Here is a 15,120-nt window from a genome sequence, read left to right as displayed (position 1 = left end):
CACTTTGTGAGGCTTACATAATAGAATAGATTGTTAACCCTTTAGGTGTTCCTTAAAAATTAATGGAAAATGGAGATGAAATTTCAGAATTTAACTTTTTGGGCAGATTTTCCATTTTAATCAATTTTTCTGCTAACAAAGCAAGGGTTAACATCCAAACAAAACAATATTTATTGCCCTGATTCTGTAGTTTACAGAAACACCCCATATGTGGTCTTAAACTGCTGTATGGGCACATGGCATTGCACAGAAGGAAAGGAAAGCAGATTTCACTGGGATAATTTTAAGCTGCCATGTCACATTTGAAGACCCCCTGATGCACCCCTAGAGTAGAAACTTCAAAAAAGCGACTCTATTTTACAAACTACACCCCTCAAGGTATTAAAAACTGATTTTACAAACTTTGTTAACCCTTTAGGTGTTGCACAAGAATTAAAGGAAAATGGAGATTACATTTCCAAATTTCTCTTTTTTGCCAGATTTTCCATTTTTTCCACTAACAAAGCAAGGCCCACTAGGTTTGGTCACCGGGTTATTGAAAACACATAATGTCGAGATCAGCCCAAATGATTCAAAAATCTAAACACTTCAAAAAATAGAACTAAACACATCCATGTATAAACATAGAAAGTCTTTGTTAAATTTACATTACTTGTAACATGTATAAAAACAGCAGCAAGAAAGGGGGAAACCTTCAGCGAGGAACAAAAACAGCCCTAGAGAGGGCTGAGAGGTCAACACACAAGGGCATACAAGGTTGCAAAGAAAACCACACAAAAAGCCAACATGAAGTAATGTGAGCCCCAGACATATAAGTCTCATGATAAGGCAGAATAACAGGCTGTGTGTGGAAGTAAATATCAATAACTACCCCAAGGTGCGTGTGGATCCCTCAGCCACTTCCTCCCGATGTCGTTTCGCCAGTGAAAACTGGCTTCTTCCGGGGACAAGAAACAATCACAAAACTCCTCCTTTTATAGTGTCTTCCCAAACATAGATTAATGAGATGAATTGCTACAAGGTGTGCCCTAAACAATCCTTTCCAATGAGGTGTCGCATAGCAAATCACATGATTATGAGGAGGGCCGATAAGGTGCGGAGGCATAGGACCTGGGGTTGAGCCGAAATGACGCACCAACCACGTGGAGTACACGTGACCGATACATCAGTCCGACGTCACCCAGGTCCTCAACCACCATTATAAGCGCCGGAACGCCACAAGCATAGAGATTTTACAAGCTGCATAGGTATTGCACCATTCACAAAAGGACAACATGATATAGCAGGATATAACCAATGAGTGCACATACACATACGGCCGCACCTCCAAAGGGGCCGAACCATAGTGGAATTACATGCTGGGTCGTGACATTATAATGACAATTTAAATGCATAGGTTACCTGTGATCGGCACAACATCACATGGTCCTAGGCAATGATGAAAGACCCCTAATAATAAGATTAATAAATAAGTCATATATAGATTAGGTTAAAAAAAGCATATAAAAAAGAGAGTGAAAAGGAGGTGAAAAAAGAGGTCACAAGGGTGAGTGATAAAAGAGGGAAATAAGAAAATGAAAAAATGAAAAAAGACACATATTAAATGTGTACAAGAAAAACATATAAATATATTATTTACCAATATCATGCCATATGAAGAATATATAAATCAATAAAAGTGTTAAGATACAGTATTTAGTATAGCATATGAATAAACGTGAATGATGCATAAAAAAAAAACTATGTAAGCGCACTATACAAAAATGCAAGAAAATTATATATGTGATGTGCAATATAATAATTGATACATTAATTAATTAATAATAATAAAAACACCCAAGGTATCCTAAATTCATATAATATAAAAGAATTTTAACGTCCAAAAGTGACTAGTGCTTTAATATTACAGAGGGATCACTCCCTACAAGGGAAGACAGGCAGATGTCCAACCAGCTCAGCAACCCCTCCGCAAAGAACCAACAGCAAGCAGGGCAGTAAAACTCCACGAGAGGGCGGCACAGAAACACCGGCACAGTCAGAGCCATCCATCCGGCCCTCTAAGACACACCATGAGTAGGTAAGCACTAAAAAGAAAAAAGAAGAAACAAAAGAGAAAGGGGGGAAAGGGGAGGGAAGAAAATCAAAATTAAAAGCATATGGAATTTAAAACAATAAAAACAAAGGACCAGGATGCGCAAAAACAGAACCCAAACAATGCATATCCAAAGCACCCATTCTACATTATAAATATGGGGCAAAGGACATGTCTTTATTCAATCCCCTAGGTGTCATGCAATCAAGTTTGTGAATCCATCTTACCTCCTTCTGTGCCAATATTTTCTTCCAATTACCACCACGCGTTATGATATAAACACGGTCAATGCCTCTGACCCGGAACCTGGTACTGTCGCAGTTGTGAAATTGCTTGAAGTGCCTAGGGATAGGTTTAAGCAAAGTTATATATTCCTCATCCCTAGAGGCTTCTATACCTAGGACGTGTTCCAGTGTGCGTCTCTTCAATTCTCTTGTAGTCATGCCGATCTATACATATTGGCATGGGCAAGTCACCAAATAAATCACCCCTAAGGTCTTGCACATGATGGTATGGGTAATAGTGTACTGTCTACTGCTCTTGATAGAATTACAGAAATGTGAGGCCTTGTCGATGTTAGGACAGGCCACACATTTCCCACACGGAAAACACCCCCACTTTGGACCCTTAGAACCAAAACTTCTTTGCGGGTAAGGGCCAGAATGGTAGCTTTTGACCAATAGATCTTTTAAGTTTTTGGTGTGCCTGTAGGTAATAGAAGGGCGGGAGGAGTCAGTCTTGGTCAGAATGGGGTCTAGGTGTAGTACCTCCCAATATTTCGTCAAGGTGTCTTTCATCAGGCGCCACTGGGGATTGTACGATGTAATAAAGCGTACCTTATCATCTTGTTTTTGAGTTTGATGTTTCTGATGGTACACTAATAATTGATCTCTTTTTGCCACCTTGGCCTTATTATATCCTTGTGAAATCTTCGCTCTGGGATATCCACAGTCTAGAAACCTCTTCCAAAGATCCTGTGATTGTATTTTGAAAGCTTCTTCCGTTGAGCAGATCCTCTTAGCCTTCAAAAATTGGCAGTATGGTATATTCTGAATGAGGTTTTATGGATGACATGAATCTGTGTGTAAGATTGAGTTTGTGGATGTTTATTTATGAAAAGGGTCAGTAGATATTTTTCCTATCTCATCCACCAGGATTTGAACATCCAAGAAATCCAGACGTGTTTTGTTAACCCTATAAGTCAATGTGATGTTGCGAATATTTTGGTTCAAAGCCCCCACTAGTTCGGTGAATCCAGACTGTGGGCCCTGCCACACGATGAAGATATCATCAATGTAGCGGGCCCACATCTGGATCCCACCGATCTTGTGAAATGTCTCTGTGAGGAACGCCTCCCTCTCCCACAGCCCCAGGAACAGATTAGCGAAGGACGGCGCACAGGCCGCCCCCATCGCTGTACCCTGGAACTGCAGGTAGAAGGTGTCCCCAAACAAGAAAAATTTATGGGTAAGGACAAATTCCAGCAATTCTAAAATAGACTCACCCATTTCATCATCTATGTGTGCCATAGTCAGAAAAAATTAAACTGCTTCCAAGCCATCACTATGACAGATACTTGTGTAGAGTGATTCAACATCACAGGATGCTATCCACATGTCTGGATCCAGATGCAAATCATTCAGTCGACGTAGAAGATCCGTGGTGTCCTTCACAAAAGACGGTAGTTGTTCCACAAGTGGCTGTAACACAAAGTTGATTAATTTACACGTAGGTTCACAGAAATTCCCCATTCCTGAGACTATCAGACATCCAGGGGGGCACGTTGCATTTTTATGGACCTTAGGGAGCAGATACAGGCAGGCTACTTTAGGGTATTCAGGGATGAGACAATCAGCCTGCTTTTTTGTAAGGATCCCTTTTTCCCGAGCTCGTGAAACTATCATAGTTAACTCCCTCTTATATTGGTCACTGGGGTTATAAGTTAGACACTTGTAACATATGGAATCCTTCAGCTGCCTATATGCTTCCTTTTCGTACTCATTTTTTGGCCAAATCACTATGTTGCCACCTTTGTCCGCAGGTTTAAACACTAGGTCCTTCATGTTTTGTAATTCCCAAATGGCCTTTCTCTGTACACATGTTAGATTGTATTGCTTTCCGTAGTTGTCGTTTGCAATCTTATAAAATTCCTTTGTGACTAGCTGCACGAAGGCGTAAATATTGGGATATAAATTTAGAGCCGGGAATCATTTAGACTTAGGTAATAGCGATTGCTGAAACTTACCACAACCAGTCTCCACATGCGGTGTCTCATCCATTAATTTCCACTGCTTCTCTTTCTTGTGGAGTTGTCAAAACCTCCTCCGAGACCTCCTTGCTGTGATATAACTTCTTAAAAAACATAGTTGCCTTGATTTATTCTTTACAGGTATACCATGACCTGGATAAATGAGAACCTTCACAGACATATTCTTAAAAAACTGTTTCCTGGCAAATAAATTAAGGTATTTTATTGCTGTAAAGCAATCAAACTTATTAGAAGGGACAAAGGTAAGACCATAACTCAACACATCCAGTTGTGCCTTGGAGAATGCCTTCTCTGATAAATGAATTACCTTAAGATTAGTGTTATCCCCTCGATCCTCCATGCTCAGTTTCGAATTGCCATTTTTTGGATAGTGCACGGGCGATTCCTTTCTTTTTGCCTTCCGGGAGGGATATTTCGCAGGTAATCTGGCAGACTGATTGGAGTCACCACCCGTGGACACACTGGATGATACGGAGGTAGATCTTGACCTTACGCCAACCGGTGTATTGCGCCATTTGTATATGCGATTATTCTCAAAATCCGATTTATCTCTCTGGAATTTCTTGCTTTTAATAGTTTTAATCTCCTTCTCCCATATAACATATAGGTCCTGCATCTCCTTCTCCCAGTGCTCCTTTTCATTTGCAGACAAGCAGGAAGCCAGTTGTTCTGTCGTGCCTTTTAATAGATTCCTCTAATTCACATAATGTTTTGTCATTTCATTCAATAATTGCCTGAATTAATGATCTGGAACATGCGTTACACGTGTCTACCCATTTAGTAGTAAAATCCAGGTCTTGACTGCCATAGGTTGGAAAGATTTGAATCCTCAACCCTCTAGGGATGTAATTATATTTCAAGTAATTCACAATTCATTCTTGAGGTCTCTAATTTGCTGACCATCCATATCCTCACTCCCATTGTCATTGCCACTGAATATATCCTCTGCTTGTGATTTCCACAAAGCAGTCCGAGCCCGGAATTCCATCTCAAAAATTTATTTGAGGAAAATAACGATCTCTGAAGAAACAAAGAACATACAATGCCCACTAGGTTTGGTCACCGGGTTATTGAAAACACATAATGCTGAGATCAGCCCAAACTATTCAAAAATCTAAACACTCCAAAAAATAGAACTAAACACATCCATGTATAAACATAGAAAGGCTTTTTTTAAAATTTACATTACTTGTAACATGTATAAAAACAGCAGCAAGGAAGGGGGAAAACTTCAGTGAGGAACAAAAACAGCCCGAGAGAGGGCTGAGGGGTCAACACACAAGGGCATGCAAAGTTGCAAAAAAAAACACACAAAAGGCCGACATGAAGTAATGTGAGCCCCAGACATATAAGTGGCATTCCGGCGCTTATAATAGTGGTTGGGGACCTGGGTGACGTCTGACTTAAGTATCTGTCACGTGTACCCCACGTGGTCGGTGCGTCATTTCGTCTCAACCCCAGGTCCTATGCCTCCACACCTTATCGGCCCTCCTCATGTCATTTGCTATGTGACACCTCATTGGAAAGGATTGTTTAGGACACACCTTGTAGCAATTCATCTCATTAATCTATGTTTGGGAAGACACTATAAAAGGAGGAGTTTTGTGATTGTTTTTTGTCCCCGGAAGAAGCAAGTTTTCACTGGCGAAACGACGTCGGGAGGAGGCGGCTGAGGGATCCACGCACACCTTGGGGTAGTTATTGTCATTTACTTCCACACACAGCCTGTTATTCTGCCTTATCATGAGACTTATATGTCTGGGGCTCACATTACTTCATGTCGGCTTTTTATGTGGTTTTCTTTGCAACTTTGTATGCCCTTGCGTGTTGACCCCTCAGCCCTCTCTAGGGCTGTTTTTGTTCCTCACTGAAGGTTTCCCCCTTTTCTCGCCGCTCTATACATGTTACAAGTAATGTAAATTTAATAAAGACTTTCTATGTTTATACATGGATGTGGTTAGTTCTATTTTTTTATTTTTTGGAGTGTTAAAAAAGCAAGGGTTAACAGCCAAGCAAAACTCAATATTTATTGCCCTGATTCTGTAGTTTACAGAAACACCCCATATGTGGTTGTAAACTGCTGTATGGGCACACGGCAGGGTGCAGAAGGAAATGAACACCATATGGTTTATGGAAGGCAGATTTCATTGGTATAATTTTAAGCTGCCATGTCACATTTGAAGACCCCCTGATGCACCCCTAGAGTAAAAACTCCAAAACTCCATTTTGAATACTACAGGATAAGGTGACAGTTTTGTTGGTACTATTTTAGGGTACAAATGAATTTTGGTTGCTCTATATTACAATTTTTGTGAGGCAAGGTAACAAAAAATTGCTGTTTTGGCACAGTTTTTATTTTTTGTTATTTGCAATGTTCATCTGACAGGTTGGATCATGTGCTATTTTGATAGAGCAGGTTGTTATGCACGCTACAATACAAAATATGACTACTTTTTTCTTTGTTTTTTTAGTGTCTCCATATCCTGAAAGCCATAGTTTATTTTACATTTTTTGGGCGACTTTCTTATGTAGGGTCTAATTTTTTTTCGGTATGAGATGATGGTTTGATTGGTACATATGACTTTTTGATCGCTTGGTATTTTTTGTAATTTAAGGTGACAAAAAATGGCCATGTGGTCATGTGATATTTTTATACAGCAGGCTCTTATGAATGTGGCAATACATAATATGTATACTTTTTTAATTTATTTAAATTTATACAATAATAGCATTTTTGAATAAATATAAAAAAATCATGTTTTAGTGTTTCCATAGTCTGAGAGCCATAGTTCTTTTTATTTTTTATGCGATTGTCTTAGGTAGGGTCTAATTTTTTTGGGGGGATGAGATGATGGTTTGATTGAACAGACCGAATTTTGTCCCTATAGGCCCTCAGGATGCTGAATTTTTTTTTACATACGGTCAATTGACCAAAAATTCCTTTTAGGGTTCCTATTGTTTATAGTAAAACTACAAACTTTATTATTGAATAATTAAAATACTACTCGGAGAAAACAATACTATTGAGTTCTTTAAAACTATGAGGAGACAGTTAAGGGCTTGGATATATTCACTGTCTATATGAAGTGGTCTCTGTCACTAGGCTATACACTTTGTTTGAAGGGTAGGCTGCCTACCAAATACTCTATAGCAGGCTTGGCCAACCTGCGGCTCTCCAGCTGTTGTAAAACTACAACTCCCACCATGCCCTGCTGTAGACTAATAGCTGTAGGTAGTCTGGGCATGCTGGGAGTTGTAGTTTTGCAACAGCTGGAGAGCCTCAGGTTGGCCATCCCTGCTCTATAGCTATTGCTAGCAATGTATTGATTAAAAGGTGCTAGATACTGTGGATCTACTAGAAAGATAATGGCACTACTCCTCAAAAAAGATATGCTCTTTATTCCTTATATTTCAAGCATCCATCATCAGCAATAGGGCTACAAATTATACCTTGTAGGGTCGCAAACACTGTTCTGAGATCCAGATAGTGTGTGTCTGGTGGAATAGCAGCACTGTTACATCTGTAACAGTATCTAGCACCTGTTAATCAATACACTGCTAGCAATAACTATAGAATATTTAGTAGGCCACCTACACTTCAAACAGAGTGAATAGCCTAGTGACAGAGACCACTTCAGATAGACAGTGAACATATCCAAGCCCTTAACTGTCTCCTGATAGTTTTAAACCATTCAATAGTATTGTTTTCTCTGAGTAGTATTTTAATTATTTATTAATAAAGTTTGTAGTTTTAATATAAACAATATGACCCCTAAAAGGAATTTTTGGTCAAATGACGTTTTGATTGATACTATTTTGGGGTGCATATGACTTTTTTATCGCTTGGTATTTCGGGTTAGGTCATGTGATATTTTTGTAGAACTGGTTGATATGTATGCAACAATACCAAATGTCTACTTTTCTTTTTTTCCCTATTTGACTTTTTTTTTTTTTTACTTTATTTTGGGAAAAGGGCCCCTTTCTTTTTACTTGAAACTTTAAATTTTTTTATTATAAAAAAATACACTTTTTTCACTTTTTATATTTGTCCCACTGTGGGACTTCACCATTTCAGGGTTTGATCCCTGTTGCAATTCAGTACAATACATTCTGTATTGTACTGAATTGAACTGTCAGCGTCTCACACAGTAAGACGCTAACAGTTGCCTAGGAGACCAAGCCCTCAGGCTGGATCTCCTGGGCTTCCGTAGTTCACAGGCCGTGGCAACCATTGGGTCCCCACCACCGCAGCATGGGGACCCGATGGCTAAGGAGAGGGAACGCAAACCTCCCATATGCAGCGGTCAGAGCTGACTGCGGCATATGAGGGGTTAATCCACCGGCATCTGTGTTATCAACAATGCTAGTGGATGCAGCACGGATCCGGCTGTCAGTAACATCTGGACCCGTGCTTCTGATCGCAGCAGCGCACATGGGGGGGAGGAAGGACCGCAGGATGAGAATGCTCGCCCTGGGGCGCAAAGTACCGGCTATTTAGGATGAGTATTCTCGTCCTGGGGCATTAAGCTGTTAAACTGACAGGCAGTCTGTTATGGTTCCCGCAGTTTGTGCTACCTCTGTGTGGCAGCAGTGTCCAGTTGCCTGGGGAACCAGATCAGCTATGTGGCCCGCTCTGACATTGGAGTCCGGGGCCAATGAGAAGGGTTGCCGGGGCTCCAGAGAGTCAGGATGCTCAGTCTGCAGCTCCTCCAGGCATTCAGGAATACCGATGTGTAGCTTTTCAATGCACACTATATAAGGCTGGATTAGATACCTCAGACCTGGATTGAATTTTCTGTTGCATAGATATTTGCATGCTTGCTCCAATCATATTACTATTCGCTATTTTTTGGGCCTTTCTTATGACCAAGTCAGCTTCTTCAAAAAACATAAAGGGTTGTTTATTAAGACCAGTATTTTAGACGCCGGTCTTAATAAAGCCCTGTACTGGAGGTGGATCCGCAGCAGTTATGTAGAGGCGCCGGCCTCTACAAAACTTTTAAGGATCCTCTGCCACTTCTAAATGTAGGATAGCTTACTAGGTGTCGTACATTTGGAACCTTTTCTACCATGGACCTTCCCCTTCCACACCATGACCACTTTTTTAGACCTGGTGTGAGTGGTGAGAAGTTTGCAGATTGAGGCACAAAGGACCTTTGCGCACCCCAATCTGCACTAGAAATACACCTAATTTAGCCATATTTCTGTTTAATAAATGACTCCCATAATTCACAAATTGAGATATTTCCTGGATTTTCAATCTAATCCATCTGGAACAAAAAAAATCATTCCATGATCTAATTGACAAAGAAAGCATTAGAATTATTTTCCGGTGTTTAGACTCAAACAACTGATCTCAATGAATTCTGACTGATTCCATTGACATGTAAGTTTCTGCTATGATGTTTTTGTGGGAAAACAGCAGCCTTGAAGAGTATGCTATGCTTGCTGTCAAAAGTAGAAAATCTCAAGCAAACAGAAAAAGTAACAGCAATAATAGTAATTATAATAATACTGGTAATGTTAAAAAGAAGCATCTTGATTCTGAAAAAAATAATAATCTAGATAAAACATGCTGGTTGATGGAAAGCTATCTCTGCACTGTAAATAAAGTATATAAAACCCTAAATTTGTTGGAGATATCTGTAAGTAGCAAATAATCAACAGGTTTAATTAATGTACCTCTTTCAGAAAATAATATTTGTCAGGATAATTGGGACATTAGAGACAGTGTTCAAATTATTCTTCTGTTAACATAGTTATTAAGATGAAAAGGACAGGATAATGAGGATGATCTTAGCAATGAGATAAAAGCCCTCTTAAACCCAGCAATCACATGAGCATATATCTTGGTGCCCTACACGCTGATGATGAAGATTAACATAATAGCAAATATAGATAAATCAAATATAAAAATGGAAGTCATGAACTGACCATTGAAGAGTAAGTTCTTTTTAAAAATATTGCTCTATTGCTCTATAATATAGCCTGCCCTTATATTATTATAACCCATTACAAGTTGTTAAAATGTGATAAAATAATTTTAAAGTCAGTGTCCCATTAACAGAAATAGTGTAAGTTAAAATAACTTTCTGATATTTAGTATACCTATAAAAAAAAAATGGGGGCACATTTCTGAAGACCGGCTCCCTGATTCACTATCTTAAGGAACTGCTCGACGGGTGCACAGTTTCCCCAGTCTCTGCGCCAAGGGCACATGCCCTGGATGCCCCCTTCCCCTTGCTACGCCCCTGTTTTTACCGAGGAGAGGATTCTTTGTGGCCACTCTGCAGTGATTGTTGATCTTCTGGAAGTTTCTCCCATCTGCACACAAGTTCTTTGGAGCTCAGCCAGAGGGACCATTAGGTCCCTTTAGCCCCAATTACTTAGACTAGGAAGAGTCCTGATTGTTCCAAGCATCTTGCATTTAAGAGGCCATTGTGCTATTGGGGACTTTCAGTGCAGAGGTGTTATGGGCTTCATACTGTAACACCTCAGTAGTGCCAAACGCTGATCACCTTCATGCACCTTTGATGCAGTAGCTCATGCAAAGGAGCCTCGATCATGTATTGAGTGCATATACTGTACGTTCCTTTTAGTAGGCCAAAAATAATTTTTTATTTGGTTTTATATAATATTCACATTTTCTGAGATACTGATTTTAGGCTTTTTATAAGCTGTAAGCCATAATCTCAACATTAAAAGAAATAAATGCTTGAAATAGATCACTACATTATGTCTGTAACTGCTGGAATACGGCTTATTGTTCTGTGTATTGCAACTACTTAATTATGTGATTGCCTGTTTCCAGACACAGTGTTATGTTGTCAATAAAGTACTGCTAAAAAGAAAAGGCAGGAATAGGCGGAGATTTGCACACAAAGATAGCTGAGAGAGAAGAAAGCCAGAAGTGGATATGCTGAGATTCTGATCATACTAAAAGTTATATTCCTATGTTGTGCTATTATTTCTGAATAAAAAAACTGTGAACAAAGAAAAGCAAGGATGGCCACCAGCAGCAGCTCATTGAAGCTTGTGCACCTTTCACACGGGCGAGAATTCCGTGCAGGAGCAATGCATGAGGTGAACGCATTGCACCGGCACTGAATCCGGACCCATTCATTTCAATGCATCATCACTTGTGCGTTGCGTAAAAATCACAGCATGCTCTATATTCTGCGTTTTTCAAGCAACGCAGGCCCTATAGAAGTGAATGGGGCTGTGTGAAAATCGCAAGCATCCATAAGCAAGTGCAGATACGGTGCGATTTTCATGCATGGTTGCTAGGAGACGATCGGGATGGGGACTCGATCTTTATTATTTTCCCTTATAACATGCTTATTTTCCCTTATACATGCTCTGGGTACCAAACATGCAGATTTTTCTCACGCGCGTGCAAAATGCATTAAAACGCTTTGCACTCGCGTAGAAAAATCACACATTTTCCCACAATGCACCCACATCTTTTCCCACAACGCACCCGCAGCGCCCGTGTGAAAGAGGCCTTACAGTTCTATTCCTGAATAACCAAAGAAGCTATGGGGAAATACACACAGGAATGTAAACCAGACACTACAACCAACTCTGTCCTCCACTGGAGTAGTAGTTACCCTACCCCTCTAAAGAGAGGCATTCCACGAGGTCAATACCTGCGCCTATGTCGGAATTGCTCAGAAAAAACTGAGTTTGTCAAGCAATCAGATGATCTGAGGATAAGGTCCCAATCTAGAGGATATCCAGACAATGTTCTTAGAACAGCCATATCTACAGCTCATACGGAATTGTTGGTACCCAAAGAAAAGATAAATGTTGATCAAAAGATCCGTCTGATTGCCACTTTTGATGCTGCAGCAGACCAAGTCAGGAGGATTCTTAAAAGACATTGGCCCATCCTCCTTATGGACCCTGACATTAGGGACATAATTCATGAACATCCACAGATCACATTTAGAAAGAGCAGAAGTCTTAAAGATCTCATTGTTCATAGCCACTACATCTTTATTCCCCGAAGTGGAAATTGGTTTGATCACAAACCTGAAGGCTGCTTTAGATGTAGTGGCTGTCTGACCTGCGATGCAATACAGACTGGGAAATCCTTCTACAGTAGCAATCTGCAATACACCCATTAAGGACCTCATCAATTGTCGTACTCGTGGAGCAATTTACAAAATCACCTGTGAATGTCAAAAGGAATATATAGTCAAGCCTAGACGAGAGTTACGAAGACGCATAGGAGAACACTTAGGGGACATTGAAAATGTGAGGGACACGGCTGTGTCCAGACACGTCCATGAATGCCATCATGGTAACCCCAAGTGTATAAAAGTCATGGGTTGGAATAGAAGAAGTTTGACCCTCAACTTGGGGAGGGGACTGGGACCGCATTCTTTTACAGCATGAAGCTCGTTGGACTTTTCTTCTGCGTACTGTCTCCCCCATAGACCTAAATGAACAGCTGAATTTCAGCTGTTTTATCTAGTTTATACACCTCTACCATTTTTTGATATACCACTTCAATAAAGGCTGAGGTGTTCCTTAAACCTGTATCTCCCTCTCATTCCTTTCCTCCTTTCTCCCCCTTCTTCTACCTGATTTAACTTCTATCATTGTAATGTATCATATACCATATACCATGCTCAGTATTTGTAGTGCTGCGATGCCCAGGTTACTATAATGATAGTTACGCCACAAATGCCACACTACACATGGCACGGCCCCATATCTAGGACAACGCCACTGACAGGAGCCAGGAACGCGTGTCGGTTGCCTGACAACCCAGTCAGTACGGATCTTGCATGTCTCAGCGTGGCCCGACGCAGTGACGTCATCACTAGGGTTGAGCGAACCCGAACTGTAAAGTTCAGGTTCGTACCAAACTTTAGGATTTTTGAACCCCAGACCCGAACTCGAACATTTCTGTAAAAGTTCGGGTTTGAGTTCGGTGTTCGGCGATTTCTTAGTGCTTTTTGAAAGGCTGCAGAGCAGCCAATCAACAAGCTTTTAACTGTGTGACCTTATAAGCCATCACAGCCATGCCTACTAATGGCGTGGTTGTGATTGGCCAGTGCAGCATGTGACTCAGCCTCTATATAAGCTGGAGTCATGTAGCGCTGCACGTCACTCTGCTGTGCTTACTGCAGGGAGAAGATGCTGCTGCTGTGAGGGAGAGAATAGGACATAATCTTTAATCAGAGCGCCAATTGAACCCAGCGATATACATAGATTTAGTTGTGTGGGTGCAGTGCACAATCGTTGTACCTTGCCCTGAGCCCAGTGACAGAGAAAAATAACTTTTATCCGTCTGTTAGTTATGTGGGTGGCGGCGGCCATTTTATGCAAGCTCAGTGCACCAGCACTGCATATGTGCTTTTGTGACATTCAAATCCAAGCTTGAAATACTGCAATAATAATCTGGTTTTTAAAAAACACCCTTTTTTGGCAATATCCTACATCTGGTGCCTTTGCAGCATTAGTCAGTGTGCAATTTAAGCTAGAAATACAGCTATATAAACACCCTTTTTGGGCCAAATACACAATTTTACAGCTCTTGCTGCATCTGCACATGTGAAATTCAAGCGTTATATACAGCTGTCATATTATGTTAGTAAAAAAAAAACACCCTTTTTGGGCAAAATACTTAATATTGCAGCCCTTGCTGCATATTTTATTGTTAAAAACAAGTTTGAAATACTTCAATAATTTTGTGGCTTTGAAAAAACAACCAATTTTTGGCAATAATCTTCATCTTGGGCCTCTGCAGCATTAGTCAGTGTGCAATTTAAGCTACAAATACAGCTATAATTTTCTGGGTTTTAGAAAACACCTTTTATGGCCAAAATACATAATTTTACAGCCCTTGCTGCATCTGCACGTGTGACATTCAAGCCTTATATACAGCTGTCATATTCTGTTAGTAAAAAAACACCCTTTTAGGACAGAATACTTAATATTGCAGCCCTTGCTGCATCTGTGATTGTTAAAAACAAGTTTAAAATACTAAATAAATATGTAAGTCGGATGCACAGGGTGGTAGACACACCAAAAAAGGGTGCTCTCAGTCCTACAGCGTCACCCCGCTGTTAAAAGGCAATTGGATATGAAGAAAATGACTGGGCACACCTAAGGATACTTAGTTGCTAATGTTTATTAGATAAAAGGACAATAAATGTAGTGGAGTAAATATTATACAATATAAACTTGCGACAGTAAAGTTATGTGGCAACACTTCATATAAAATTCTGTATGTTTGTAGTTGACGTGCGCATTTAATCACTATAGTAATGAAATAGCATCTGTGACTAAAAGCTGCACTCCAGATACAAAATAGAAATAAGTAAATAGATGGAATTAATGCATAGAAGACGACCTCATATAAAAGCAACAATGTATATAAGTGAAATGTAATATAACATAGACCAGTAAAATTTAGATATAAGTGTTGGTCTTGATAAAAATAAGAGCCGCAAATTGAAGGTAAAAATGCAATATGATATATTCTCCTAAAATATGTGGACTAAAAAGTAGAGATTCACTGTCCTGGAAAAATCATGAAGTTCCAGGTAAGGCAGGTGTCAGTTCAATATATCAAAAACGGACCCTGACAGGACAAAGATGCAGTTTATAGTGAATGGTGTCTTACACCGTAGGTGACTCGGCGGCGTCCCGCTTTCAGTCAGAGAGGAATCCCTTAGAAAGATGGTAAACAAGTTTAGGAACAGTCTTACCGGTTTTTGGAGGTTCCTCACGTGTGGAAGGAGCC

Source organism: Bufo bufo, chromosome 2 (genome assembly GCF_905171765.1).
Source record: "Bufo bufo chromosome 2, aBufBuf1.1, whole genome shotgun sequence".
In the NCBI taxonomy this organism is placed as follows: Eukaryota; Metazoa; Chordata; class Amphibia; order Anura; family Bufonidae; genus Bufo; species Bufo bufo.
The sequence above is the reverse complement of the archived record's forward strand: the minus strand, read 5'-3'. Positions refer to the sequence as shown.